The following is a 16,207-nucleotide window of genomic DNA, read 5'->3' as shown; positions in this document are numbered from 1 at the left end:
ATTTTCTCTATCCATTCTTTGGTTGAGGGACATCTAGGCTGTTTCCAGTTTCTGGCTATTAGAAATAGTGCTGCTATGAACATCATTGAACATATGTCCTTGTTGTATGAATGTGCTTCTTTTGGGTATATGCCTAAGAGTGGAATTGCTGGATCTTGTGGTAGACTGATTCCAATTTTTTTTGAGGAGTCACCATACTGATTTCCAAAGTGGCTCTTCAAGTTGGCACTCTCACCTGCAGTGGAGAAGTGTTCCCCTTTCTCCACATCCTCTCCCGCATGAACTGTCATTGGTGTTTTTGATTTTGGCCATTCTGACAGGAGTAAGATGGTATCTCAGAGTTGTTTTGATTTGCATTTCCTTGATGGCTAAGGATGCAGAACACTTTCTTATGTGTCTTTCAGCCATTTTCCATTCCTCTATTGAGAATTGTCTATTTAGTTCTGTACCCCACTTTTTAATTGGGTTGTTTGGTGTTTTGGGGAATAGCTTCTTGGGTTCTTTGTATATTTTGTAGATCATCCCTCTGTCAGATGTGGGGTTGGTGAATATCTTTTCCCAGTCTGTCGGCTGCCATTTTGTCTTGCTGACTGTCTCCTTTGCTTTACAGAAGCTTCTCAGTTTCAGGAGGTCCCATTTATCAGTTGTTGACCTCAGTGTCTGTGCTACTGGTGTAATGTTCAGGAAGCAGTCTCTTGTGCCAATTAATTGAAGGATATTTACCACTTTGTCTTCTATTAGGTTCAATGTAGCTGGATTTATTTTGAGATCTTTGATCCATTTTGACTTAAGTTTTGTGCATGACAATAGGCTTGGAGCTAACTGCAGTCTTCTACATGTCTGCAACCAGTTATGCCAACACCATTTGTTGAAGATATTCTCTTTGTTCCATCATATAAATTTGATTGTTTGTCAAAAATCAAGTGTTCATAGGTGTATGGGTTAATATCAGAGTTTTTAGTTCTATTCCACTGGTATACCTGTCTATTTTTGTGCCAATACCAAGCTGTTTTCAGGACTATAGCTCTGTAATAGAGCTTGAAGTCAGAGATGGTGATGCCTCCAGAAGTTCCTTTATTGTACAGGGATGTTTTCACTATCTTGGGTCTTTTGTTTCTCCATATAAAGTTTTGAATTGTTCTTTCAAGGTCTGTGAAGAATTGGGTTAGGATTTTGATGGAGATTGCATTGAATCTGTAGATTGCTTTTTGCAAGATTGCCATTTTTACTATGTTGATTCTACCTATCCAAGAGCATGGGAGATCTTTCCATTTTCTGGTATTTTCTTTAATTTCTTTCTTTAGAGACTCAAAATTCTTATGGTACAGGTTTTTAACTTTTTTGGTAAGTGTTTCCCCAAGGTATTTTATGTTGTTTGTGGCAATTGTAAATGGTGATGTTTCTCTGATTTCTTTCTCCACCAATGTGTCATCAGTATATAGTAGGGCTACAGATTTTTTGAGTTAATCTTGTATCCTGCCACTTTGCTGAAGGTGTTTATCAGCTGTAGGAGTTCCCTGGTAGAGTTTTCAGGTCACTTATGTACATTATTATATGTCTGCAAATAGTGAGAATTTGACTTCTTCCTTTCTGATTTGTATTCCCTTGATCTCCTTTGGTTGTCTCATTGCTCTAGCTAGGACTTCAAGGGCAATATTGAAGAGGTATGGAGAGAGTGGACAGCCTTGTATTCTCCCCAATTTTAGAGGAATTGGATGAGTTTCTCTCCATTTAATTTGATGTTGGCTGTTGGCTTGCTGTATATTTCTTTTATTATGTTGAGGTATGTTCCTGTTATCCCTGATTGCTCCAAGACCTTTATCTTGAAGGGTGTTGGATTTTGTCCAAGGCTTTTTCAGCATCTAGTGAGATGATCATGTTTTTTTTTCCCTCAGTCTGTTTGTTATGGTGGAATCCATTGACGGATTTTCTTATGTTGAACCATCCTTTCATCCCTGGGATTAAGCCTATTTCATCATGGTGGGTGATTTCTCTGATATGATCTTGTATTCGATTTGCCAGGATTTTATTGAGAATTTTTTCATCAATGTTCATGAGGAATATTAGTCTGTAGTTCTCTTTCCTAGTTGTGTCTTTGAGTGGCTTGGGTATCAAGTTTATTGTAGCCTCAAAAAGAGTTTGACAATGTCCCCTCTGCTTCTATTTTGTGTAACAATTTGAGGAGTATTGGTATTAACACTTCTTTGAATTTCTGGTAGAATTCTGCAGTGAATCCAGCTGGACCCAGGGTTTTGTTTTGTTTTGTTTTTTGGTTGGGAGAATTTTGATGACTGCTTCAATTTTATTAGAGGTTGTAGGTCTGTTTAAGTTGCTTATCTGTTCTTGATTCAATTTTGGTAAGTGATAACTGTCCAGAAAATTGTCCATTTCCTTTAAATTTTTCAAATTTTGTGGAGTACAGGTTTTCAAAGTATGACCTGAAGATTCTCTGGATTTCCTCATTGTCTGTTATGTCCCCCTTTTCATTTCTGATTTTTTTTATTTGCATGATCTCTCTCTCTACCTTTTGGTTTGTTTGGATAATCATTTGTCTATCTTGTTGATTTTCTCAAAGAACCAACTCTTTGCTATATTGATTCTTTGAATTGTTTTCTTTGTTTTTGACTTTATTGATTTCTGCCCTCAGTTAGATTATTTCCTGGCATCTGCTCCTCTGGGGTGAATTTGCTTACCTTCTTTCTAGTGATTTCAGCTCTGATGTCAAGTCTCTTGTGTGGCTATTCTCTAGTTTCTTCATGTGAGCACTTAGAACTATGAACATTCCTCTTAGTACTGCTTTCAAAGTGTCCCATAAGTTTGGGTATGTTGTGTCAACATTTTCATTGAATTCTAGGAAGTCTTTAATTTCTTTCTTTATTTCCTCCTTGACCCAGGAATGTTGTGATTGTGTGTTGTTCAATTTCCATGAGTTTGTAGGTTTTTTGCACTTTGATTTGTTTTTCAATTCTTTCTTAAGTGAAGTGATTTCTGAAGATTTGGATTTCTGTCTCCCTGATAATCAATGAAGTTGCTTCATTTTTCTTATACCTATTGGCCATTAATTTGTCTTCTGGGAGATTTCTCAGTATTATACTACATATTTGAAAGCAGGGAATTTAGATTTTGCTGTTGAGTTTTGGGGGCTTCTTTTCACTACCACAGTATTAACCTCTTATTTGATAGAGAGTTTGCAAGTGCTTTATCCCAACTTACTGGTTGGCTATTTATTGTGTTGTTTGTTTCCTTTACCACTCAGAAGCTTTTTGTTTTGAAATAATCTTTGCATATGTATTTTGTTCAGTTTCCTGTGAACTATGGTCTTAAAAACAGTGAAACTGCCTGGGGAGAAAGAGATTGTTCAGTGGTTAAGAATCCTGGCTTCTCTTCCAAAGGGTCCAAGTTGAGTTATCAGCTCCCATCTGTGAACTCAAAACTGTTCTTAAGTCCAGTTGAGAGGATCTGGTGCACTACTATCATTCCTTAGGCCACTGTATGCATACAGTGCACTTACATACATGCAGATAAACATTTATACAAAATAAAAAATAAACATTTAAAAAAGAACATATGTTGCCCACTCAATATCCTGAAACATTTAATCTGGGTTCCTGTAGTACTTTCAGAGTTCCAGCTCTTAAAATGAGGGTTTCAATCCACTTTCAGTTGGTTTCTGTGACCAATATAAGATAGAAATATAATATATCTGGATAACAAAATTGAAATGTTAACCATATTAATATTATACATCAGTTTATCTCATATTCACCATATCCACATCTATTGGTGGTAGAACTGGTGGCTTTACTCAGTTTTTCAAGGGAAATGCTTGGTATTCACTGTCACCAGCAGATCAAAATATAATCATGTTTCCCTAAAATTATAAATACCAACTAGTAGGAATCACACCCGAGCTATTAACATGTAAACTGTGTTTGTTTTTTGAGAGAATAGACTGAAATTCCTCCACATAAAGAAGTAAATGAAAGGACTACTAGTAAGGCAGGGGGAAATAACTCCTGAACTAAGAAATACTTAATCTCATGTAAATGATGCAGATACTTTGAGTTTTATACCTGTGCTATAAAAAAGAATTTTGAGCTAGAATTTACCTGTTTTCTTAAAATTAATTTTTTAAGTCATGTAAAAGTTACACTGTTAAGGGAATTTTTTTCAACACCAGGAGAATATATCTTATACACAAGAAAACCAAAGGTAAGATTTTATTAGACCTTATAAGAAAATCAAACATACAATGTTTTTTTTCCCAAAATGAATTTGCATATTTAAAATACTTTATTCTTTCAGTGTTTTAAGAAACAACAGAAATTGCGAAGGCTATTTATATAACTATAATTTATTTTCTAGAAATTCTGGTTATCCTTTACCTGATCTCCTAAAATCATTGACAAAAAAGTAAGACAGTGAAACTTAACTGACCTAGGTAAATGAGAAACACCTGTACCACAGGATAATCCATAAGATCTACAATAGCTATGGAATGTGAAGCACAATTTCTAACAACATTTTAATTTCCTGATATTTGGGTGTTGTTTTTGTAACACAATGTATCACACAGTTATTAATGGCCTGAATTTATTTCTTTTTATTTATGTTATTTTGCCTGCAAACTTTTGTGTCATCATGTTCCTCAAGAAGCAATTAACTTTATATTTCTCAGGGTCATGTAAACTGTTTGGATCTTATTTCCATTTATTTAATGCACTCTATTTTCTTTTATTTTTTACTACCAGTGTATATATTACAAAAGTACTTATTGGAAATAGACCATGAACTAAAGTTAAACTATGAAAAGCAAAAGTGATTCATAAACAGATTTGCATTCTCTCTCATTGAAGTGCCTAGCACAGGGCATCAACACTCAAAATTCATGAAATAATATATTTTCAAATGAAACCACCTTATCATTGTACACTGCACTTCAGAAATTATAGAAAAGTAAATCCTTACAAAGTGAAATCTACATTCAAGTAAAACAACAAAGAAAATTAGAACACACATTTTTAAAATTCATTATTGTTGGGGTGTTCTTTCTGTTTGCATGAAGCCATAGGTGGATTACATACAGTTCACAATACAGTATATTTTCTCTTTCTTGAAAGTCTCTTCTTATTATGGCATCCTCCAACAACTGTCACTTAAGGATCCTTGATAACTGCATTGAAAGTATTTTCATTCAATGTCTGTTTTTTGAGATCATATATATATATCCTATATATATATATATATATATATAATATATATATATATATATATATTTCTCTAAATCTGAAAATGTGTTTGCAAATTATTTATCTATATAATTTAATGATAACTTTAGCCAACCTCATTTTTAATAATAAAAGCATGAATACAATCATTTTGCCATTCATATAAGAGAGAATAAGACTGGAAAGTTAGACAATCTTATACTGATGTGGGTTCATTAATCATAGGAACCATCCAGGAATAATTTGTTGATGAGATCTCATCACTTTAATATTTTTCTCATGCTGCATCTCCAACCTCCAGTATGTACTTATCAACTTCTTTGAATATGTTGAAGGGCTAAGGCCCTCTTATGTGTTTTAAGGATCACATAATTATTCTAAATGCGAGAAGTGTGATATATTAACTGTGTATTTGCCAGGCAGCTCTCCATACTTATCCCATCAACTCAACTAAGCAAAGCTAAGTTTACATTATTATTATTATTATTATTATTATTATTATTATTACATAATTGTTAGTAGCTTATGGAACATCTAAGTGTTCTGTAGAACTTATTTCATTCTTCTTTAAAAGTTGAATGTAATGTTCTCACTTTCTGTAATAAATAAGTAGAATGTAACCAGAACTAGCTCACAGGTAGTAAATATGAAAGAATTAAGATGTCTGAAAATTTGTCCTAAAAATTAAATAATATGGGTGAGAAATTTAGTGAAATAAAATAATTTTGAATATATAGTTCCATTTTGTGTTTTAACCTGTGTACACATCCTTCATTACATATTTTAGTTATTTTGTCTTAATATGGAAATAAATTCATAAGAGTCCCCTAAAAGGTCATGTAAGAATCATTACTATATACTTTCAACTAACTTGATCACATACTCATTCAGCAGTTATATTGTATTAAATCCCCAGAAAGAGTTGGAAATAGGAACACATGGTTCATACCTTTAATATCATACTTGAAAATAAATGCCATGCTTATTCACTGTCCCCAAGTTCACATTTCATAAAATTTCCTTAAAAACACATGTTTTGTTTACTTTCTAGCCTTTATTATAATATATAAATGTTCTAAATTAACAGGAGTTATAAACACTTATTCTCCAACAAAACTAAATCTAAACAGAATGCATACAAGATTTCTCGAGTATATTAATCAACCCAATGAAAACTGACATAAATGAAACTTTATTCTTTAAAATTTATTTAGATTTTAAAGGTTTATTTTTTCCCAAAATCACTTAAACATTCAAAAAAGGTTTTACAAACATATTTATGAAAACTAAGAAATTTAGCATAAAGTATAAATATCATGCAATACGAGAACAATTTTTTAATATTAGGAATGATATTTTTCAAGAATGGAAGAAGAGGAGGGATACAGAGGTCATGAGGGAGCAGAAAGTTTGAGTCAGGTGTAGATTAGAAGAAAGGATATGCGATAGGTAGGGTTTTAGTTAGGGGGGTGGTAGGGGAGGAAGGGGGGAGAAGGGAACTGGGATTGTCATGTAATACAGTCTTGTTTGTAATTCAAATAAAATAAAATAATTTTGAGAAAAAGAAGTTTTGAACTGAACAAAAGCAAAGAGGCGAACAACTTTATCCAAGTCTAGGCTGGACCGGAATGGAAGTGGGACAGAAAAAAGAAAAAAATTTCACAATATCAAAAATTTTAAAAATCCAGGACTTTTATATATGAGAAATATTCAAATGAGAAAGCCCTGTATAAAAACTGAGATGTGCTCAAGTACTGAGAAGCAGTCTCAGGGCAGTAGACAGTCTGTGTATGTTGACTGAGTGTTAACGAGAAGGTTGCCATATCTTTGTTCTTTTGTTATATGTTATATTTTTAAGTTATAATATAACTAAATTATTTCCTCCACTTCCCTTTCCCTCCCAAACTCTTTTCACATTCCCTCTTTGCTCTAAGTCATGGCTTCTTTCTAATTGTTATTTCATACGTTAGTAAAGGAACTCTAAATAACTGTCCCCAAACCCAACTTAATGCCTTTAATATTAACAGACATTACACTACTAAACAACAGTAAGTGTCTGGAATAGTATTATGACTAGAATTAATGTCTTATGTGGCTTTTTAATTCTTATAAAAAGTATGAATAAAAAGAGACGGCTTGGGATGGCTGTGGAACACTTTAGCAGACAAGTCTATGTAACTATTTTGGGTTCTTGCCTTAATCGTCAGTATTTTATTATTTTATTATTTTCATGATTATCACTAAAAACATAGAAAACACCATCACTCTCTGAGGGGATATTGACAACTGATTGTCGGGAGGGAAGCAGGGTAGACCATTTTATTCAATAATATAACCAGTAATATGTTGCATTTGCTCCAGGAAATAAGTACCCATGTGTTGTTTGTTAGGTTTTATATTGCTGTGAAGAGACACTGTGACCATAGCAACACTTATAAGGGAAGCATTTAACTGGAGTTGTTCTCTTACAGTTTCAGAGGTTCAGTTCATTATCATCATGGTGGGGAGCATGGAGGCGTGAGGAAGCTGTGATGCTGGAGAAAAAGCTGAGAGCCTTATGTGGTGATATCTTGTTCCTCCCCGCTTGTATCCTGTTTCTGACCAGCTATGTCACTTCCCGTCTCTCTTACAGACCTCTAGACCTCTATGGTTAGCTAATGCCAGCTCCATTCTCTGACCCCCAGACAGGCTTTATTTGTATAAGAAAGATACCACCACAGTCCTACTTCTTGCAGGCAACAGAAGTTGACTAAGACACTGGGCAATATCCTTAGTACAGAAAATCTCAAAGCCTGCACCACAGTGGCACTTCCTCCAGCAAGGCCATAACCACTCTAACAAAGCCACACATCCTAATAGTGCCACTCCCTATGAGATTACGGAAGTCAATTACATTCAAACTGCCACAATCCACATCCAGCAATAAACTCTAATTAAACTCAGTTTGCTGCACACCAAAAGAGACAGGCAATTAGAAGTGAGACATGCAGAGAAGTGCTTCAGTGGGAACGGATTGATTAGCAAAGAGGAAAGGGGTAGGTAAGTTCATAAAACAATCAGTAAAAGAAAGAAATCAGGATGAAAGAGAATGCATTTTTTATTATTGAAATACAATTTACTTGAGTGAAAATATGTTTTCACATAATGTAAAGCTAAAGTTGGCACCCAAGTTTGAGCTTCTGTGCTAATTTAAGTGGTGTAATGATTATTCTCTGTGAGAAAACCTCTCTACTTACTATATCCATTGCCTATATGTCCATTTCATCCACCACAACTTTATTTTCTTTCTTTCTCTTTTGAAACAAAAATTAATCCTTTCCAAGGCTGAAGCAAAAAGTATTCCTAAGGACTATATCTAAGATGCTTTAATAGATAAATAAATGCTACATAGTATTAAAGCTTAAAGAATACGTGTTTATGAGTCTATATTGTTATAAATATATATTTAATTAAAAAATATGAAGGAGGTAGGTGTAGTGCTCAGGGAATATTCCTAAATAATGAATATAAAAAGACTAAGAAATAGGAAATCATCATTATACTTCAGTAATATATGCTGCAGGCAATTTCTGTGGATTAGTATGTAAACGTAATTTAAGGGACCAAACTTTAATGATATTCAAGCAAATCTGCATAGCTTCAAGGTATTTTCTCCAGGATAATAATATTAATTAATACAATATTTAAGTTCCTTATAATTTTCCTCTTTCTGGTGGTTAATTCTTGATTTCCTCTAGTTAAAAAAATAGAGTATAGGAAATGAAATATAGAAACATTTCAGTGCAAGAAACTAATAGAAAGTATTTTCATCAAGTGATCATAATTAACACAACAGAAAAAGATATATATATATATATATATATATATATATATATATATATATTCCTGATCACATAATATATGAAAAACTCCTGTGTATGGGATTATATTATCCAAAATATTAACCTAACCCCAGAAAACCACCAGAAAATACACGAACTATATTCTATAAAAACACTAAGCAAGTATTAATCACCAAATATAAAACACAACCAATGGGAAGTGCAGATGTTTTCTTTGCCATTTGTTTTCATCAGATTTTTCTTAGAGAAACAGATCCAAAGGAAAGAATATTTAGAATTCAGAAATTTCTTCAGTAAAATTTATTTTTTTATTTTTCATGTGTATGTGTTTGTGCATATATGCATGTATATTTGAGTGTGTGTGTGTGTGTGTGTGTGTGTGTGTGTGTGTATGTGTGCCCAATGTGTGAAAATGCCTGCACACACCAGAAAGGGATGTCAGATCCCATGAGCCAGAGTTACAGGTAGTTATTGACTGTCCAAAAAAGTCACTGGGAAAGAAACTCAGGTCCCCCAAAAGAGCAGTATACACTGTTAAGCACTGGACCACCTTGCCATCCTTTAAAATATGTTATTGATAAAAAGAACTCTATTTTGGTGATATAATTCATTGTCTCTCAGAGGATACTTCAGAGTTAAGAAATTGTGACACTAATTCAAATACATAATACATTTTCTATGTTTTTGTGTATGTGTAGGTAGTTGTAGTAGGGTAGCTAAGAATTTTTCATTAGGAAAACATATACTGTATTAATTAGGTCTCCATCAATTTTTGTTATTTTAAGATGTATGATGGATCCTTAAAAATATCATTATACTTTTATTTTACAGCAATATAACTCATTTTAATTTTTAAGACTCTAAAATCTTCTCCCATTCTATTTTTTAAACAGATGATTTCATTATAGTTAAAACTTCTTCATAAATGAGTAATACCAAGTCTGCTATGTTGGTTATATTATCCCAACAACGTGAAGTATCTTGTTTTAGTATAAAAATAAATATAATCCAATATACATGAAATGCAGCCTGTAAACATTACTTCAGACTGGAATGCTATTTACTACTTTCTAGCAAGGAGTTTACCATTGAAATGGCTTTGTGCACCCTACATTTTAACAAATCTATTAATAATTTCATTCTGTTAAATCACTGTTTATCTAAATAGAAATTATATGTACTAAAGAAAAAAGAAACATATACATATATATATATATATATGAACATACAAACAAGATTGAATATTATGTAATCTCCTTTCAAATGAATACTTACATATTTTGTTCATAAATGAGTATACGTGCTATGGACATTTTTAACAATGGATCAATAACTAATTTTCATCTAATTGTTATTATCAATAGAATTAGTATTTATCCTATACCTTTCCAGAATATAAATATGTTTCTCAATTGTTTTCTAACTCCCTTGGTTGATCTATCTGTATCAAATCTACTTATTCCACTAAGCTATCAGGATGCTAATTAATCCTTGTTTTGCTAGTAAATTCTTCTTCTACTTTTTTGTAATACTTTATGTAGTTTAACTGTGTGTTTGTGTGTGTGGGAGAGAGAGAGAGAGAGAGAGAGAGAGAGAGAGAGAGAGAGAGAGAGAGAGTTGGGGAATGGAGGAAAGGGGGACAAAGGGCAGATAAGGAGAGGATAAATAGAGAATAAACATGAGAGACAGGAGAGGTGGAAGGGTACAGAAGAGAAACATTAGAGGTTTACCATTGGTGACTAGTCTTTTCTAATATTTTTCTGAAATTCTCTCAACACTAATATTAAAATTCATAATGGTTTTTATGGAAAAGAAAACACTGTTTCACGAACAAATAATATTCGAGTTATGTGTTCTGGTCTGAGAAATTTACATCCTGACCCCCCCTTTTTTTCTGTCTCTCTGCCCAATGGATATTTATCATCCCACCATTTCTGCCAAGGAGCTCTACATGGTATGTCCTCACACACCAGGTACAGTCACAATAGTGGTTCAGCTGATGTATCATCTTCAGATTCACCTGCCAAAAGATATACATTGAAGGTCATTCAAGTCACTGGACACCATTCCTGTGGCTGTGCAGAAGATAGTTTCCGATGTTTCCTGTTGCCTGGGAACAACTATTATCTCATCACAGCACCTATAGCTCCATGTGGTTTCCTGAGGAATTCACAGCACAGGATCAATCCTTCAGTGCTAGAAGAGGCATTTGTTCTAGTCCAGAGTGATGGCTAAATATAGACAAGAGAACTTACAAATGCATCTATTTATCTGTGACAATAGCCAGAGTGAAAAATAAAACTATTAAAAGGATAATTATGTCACCACACCTTTACCAGCCCAAGTCCTACTTGAAAATGTTATTGTATTTAGAGATAAAGGATCAAGTTAAACCAGATCCAGATTCAATATAGATGACTGTGATGGCTAACATTGATTGTCACCTTCGCAGAATATAGAGTAATCACGGAAACAAGTCTTTGTATTTATTGGTGAGGAATTACCTAGAATTGCTCATTTCAAGGTGGAAATACTCACTCTGAATGTGGGTGCAACATTAAATTGGCTGACATCCAAGGCAGCTTAAAATGGAGAAAGCTGCTAGCATTTGCCTTTATCTGTTGCTAGACTGCAGGATCTGAAAAAAAATGCCTCCTCAAGCTCCATTTATTACTTAGCCTCAATAATGCCCTCTATCCTGGAACTGTGAGCTAAAATAAGCCTCTTAAATTTTAAGTTGTCACAGCAATTACACCTGTGACTAACACATTTGCATCCCTTACAAAAAGAAATCAGGCCACAGACAGACATGGAAGCATCCATGAAAGGAAAGGCTATCTACATGCAACAAAATGGCAGGTCTCAAAAAACAAATGACCAGGACAGCACTTCTTTCTGTTTGTGGCTCCCAACTTGTTAGAAAGTAGTGTTGTTGAGACCCTCCAGTTGTGGTGCTTAGTACAAATCCTTAGCGGGCCCACTCATGTGAGTATAATGTTTAATATCAATCTTATTACAAGTTCTGTCACAAAGCCATTGAATGATGACTTAAAATTCCTGAATCATATGCAAAAACTGTAGTCACAACCAGTGACTTCTCCAAAACATATATCAAAGTGGTTTGGTGTCAGATCTCAGCCAGCTGTTTCATTTTGTGTCCATTTGCACAAGGATGAGCCTGCAGAAGTAAGAGAGTGAGTACACCATGAGTTGTTACTGTAGCTGAAGCCCCTCCATTCAGATGCCAATCTGGTTCTGCACAGATATCTTCCATTACCAATTACAACTCAGAAATTTAGAGACATTAGAAGGGTCTCCAGACTTCAGTAGTGTCTTGGGTGCCAATGCCTTCTGAAGCTGAACATTTGGCTTAATTTCAAATGTAGAATCAAAAAGCATGCAACTTTGCTAGTTTGCCTGGAAATAAAGGAATAAAGGGATTAAGATGTAAATGGCATTATCAGAAGAAGAAAAAATAGTGAAACATTAACAACCTGAAACTGATAATTATTTATTTTTCCCAGGACTCCTGAGGGATCTTATTATTTATTCTCATAATTAAAAGCTATCTCTGAAAGATTCAAATTCTCTTGAGAAAAACAGTGCTATTGTTTAAAATGTAACAAAGCATTCAACTTTTCCTGCCACATGAAGAGCAGCAGCCTGTGTGTGTCCTGACTGTATCTCCACGGGTCTGATACACAGGATCCGCATTTCAGCTTCCCTCAGGAGTCTCAAGACACACTAGACTCTCCCTGATTTCACTGCATCAACTGCCCACTCCAGCTGTTAGAAGTTAGCAACCCCTTAATATAAATGATGAAACAAGCTGTGCATTTTTTCCATCAAAAGGACTCTTTATTTCCTACATGGAAATGTTTTCCTGGTAAAGGACTAGGTATCGCAGGAATGGCATTAATGAGCTAAATGGTATTTTACTACCATAGGAAAGTAGAGTTTTCCAAATGATGCTGACTTTTAACTGATTTGCACATACAAAATGTACTCATGGATATTACCAGCATCCAGTGAGAACATGGATGATTTGTTTTTAAAATAAATCACTGACTTTAAAATTGCTGTTCACTGATACACTTCTGTAATGGCATTGTTACCAGCCTGAAGACAGTACTGGACACACAACTTTAAGCTCAGTGGCTCAATCTAAATTTCTCCTCAAACTTACTTTTGTGTTATTATTGATGGCAACATTATTATTACAATCATGTAAAGTAAAAACCTACAAGAGTGGAGCTGCTTTTCCTTACAATGCTTTTCAAGCTCTTCTTCAGTTTAGAATACAATTTTAAAATTCATTTAAGTTTAAAGTATATTTAAGTTCATTAAAGTTCATTAAGTTTATTAAATATATTTGAGATTAAAATAAGCTACGTTTTGCAAGACAACAGGTAGTGTACAAGGTCATGTTCTTGAGGTTGATGGCAGCAACTCAACGAGATAATTTTCTTCACTCACAGTTCTCAACATCTTCCAGAGAGAACTTAGGAAACAAGTGATGCTATACCTTGTATCTCAAATGCGGTGGTTGCTGTGATAATATAACTCACATTTTTTTAACTTTATTGAATCTTTGGGGGTTTCACATCATGCACTGTATCCTTGTTCAACCTGTATCCTCCACTAATCCCTCTTGCCCTGTGCCCCCGCCAGAAATAAAACAAAACAAAGTAAGCAAGCAAGCAAGCAAGAGCATCATCAACAACAACAAAAATTCAATAAACCAAAACAGAGCAAAAACCACACAAGAACAGCAAAATCTCTGCTTCTCCTTCTCTCCTGCCTCTCCATCAAATCTTCATCCATCCTCCTCAGCATTGGAGGCTTCGGTGTGCTAGATAATACAACCTTTTGTCCCATCAGCTTGTATGGTAAATATTCATTTTGATGAGTCTCTGGTCTGGTTCAAGGCCTCTGGTTTTTGGTGCGCCATCCTCACTGGATCCTCCCCAGAGCTCGTCGGGGTATTTTATGGCCGCTCCAATCTTGGAAATCTTGAAGTATCTTTCCACGGGACCAGTCCCTTCATGAGATCCTGTAGGACTTACATCTGGTAGATGTTAGGGTGGGTCAACCCAAGGCCTGCCTTCAGGCCTAGGTGTTAGCCAGGCAGTTCAGATGGAGCCAGTGGGGTGCAGGAAATAGTCAACTCTCCTACCAGCATGCACTCAGTGTAGGTTCCTCCTCAACTGTGGTGAGAGGTGGGGCCCTGTCTCCAAATGCAGGAGCCAGCTCTCTTGATGTAGTGCTCAATGAGGGGCAAGGTCAGCTTTCCCAAGACAGTGAAGGATGGGCCTCAGCCACAGCATAGCCTTCTGATTTCATCCCACCTGCCTGGGCCTCAACCCACAAATTTTGTAATAATGGAGGCAACCTGCCCATAATCCCCCGAGAAAATAATGTTTTCAAAATGGTGTAATACATATATATACACTGATATTTTTAATTATAATATAGAAAGTATTTGGAAAGCAAATAAATAATCATACCTATGGTTTCACATTTACTTCTAGGATATGGGTTAAATATTCTTTACACACTTGTGTAATGACATGTCCTTTCTCCAATAATATGCATTACAGTAAGTTATTATTGCTTCTATACACAAGGGCTTACAACTGTGAAAAATATGTATATTCAATGCCATATAACATTCTGTATATTTGGGGACATATATGTACATATGAAAATGACATCTAAGAGCAGTTTGTTTTTGTTTTTGTTTTATCTCAATTGTTGTAATTCAGTTAATGTCTGTTTAGGTGGAAGATTCTCAATTCCTGGGCCTTTAAGGGTGATTACTTACATTTTCATTATGAAATTTCTCCACAGGTTTATACTTCCAGTGGTGAAATTTGGGTGATTTTAACAGCATCAAGAAAGTGGCTACTAGCTTAATAAGTTGCACTCTGGAAAATTTCTTTGCTAATGAAAAGCCTGCTGTGACCCAAGTTCTATAGACTGGTGACCATCCTGCTTGGTATGCAAATCCCTGACCTCTCTGTTTGTGCTCTGCCTTTTAATTACAACAAGCTGCACTATCCTTTTTGGGAAATAATACAAATTAAAAGAAGTGTTAGGAAAAGAGAACCCTGCTAGCATATAATCACAGATTTTGATTGTTTTCTTTGTTTAAAATGTTTATATTTTGTTGAGTTCCCAGCCATATATATATATATATATATATACATGTATGTGAGTTGGTTTAATTTCCACTCAGATTGGAAAGATTTTTTCATCTTCTTCATATGTCTACCTGTATGCTTGTATGGATATGCTGAGAAAGTATTGTGGAGGTCAGTGTTCAATTAAAAAAAATAAGTTAAATCCAGTCTTTGTGATATAATCATGGCTAGAAAATAAATCCTCAGGATTTGTTTTTTATGAAAGAATAGAGTTTTGATGAGTGATAAGACTAAATAGGACTAATCAGAACCATCACTGGTTTAACTTGTAAAAAGTATTTAAAAGGCAAAGAAAGCAGACTGCAGTGTTGAAGTTCTCATTATCAATATTCTGTGTATTTACCTGGTTACTGAAGTCTTCTACCATAAACATCCTTAAGGCTCACCAATTGTACTAATGATGATAAACTAATCATGTGATATTTAACAAATCAGGGTGGCTGTATTTAGTAAACATTTAATGGTTCAGTTAAGAACAATTATTCCGACCGTAATCTTTTCTGTAGCTAAACTGATCTACAGCAAAAGTATTTTACAGTTGCTTTTATGAGAAACATTATTTTCAGTGTTCCCTTCATTAAATGACTAGTGAATATGCTGTTTCACTACAGATTTTTCTTGGACGAGTTATTTATTTTAATGCAAGTACATTTATGAGTTTAGAAGCAAACAAATTAGCCTCCCAGTTTCCAAGAAGGTCCAGATTTTCACATTAAAATTTTAAAAAATATTCAGCATGGAATGTATTTGGTTGTGTATTTTTCCATCAATGTGAAACTATAGCTCATTATTCCCTATTGGAATTATATTATTTGGTTGGCTAACAGATGGAGAGATAAGGTGAAATATATGCTGTCATAATTGGTAGGTTTCTAATCAAGTACTACAATCTGTTAAAATTAAAAACCAGTGCATTAAAGTTAGTTTTAGTTTG

This window comes from Cricetulus griseus, chromosome 2 (assembly GCF_003668045.3).
Source record: "Cricetulus griseus strain 17A/GY chromosome 2, alternate assembly CriGri-PICRH-1.0, whole genome shotgun sequence".
Taxonomy (NCBI): Eukaryota; Metazoa; Chordata; class Mammalia; order Rodentia; family Cricetidae; genus Cricetulus; species Cricetulus griseus.
The sequence above is the reverse complement of the archived record's forward strand: the minus strand, read 5'-3'. Positions refer to the sequence as shown.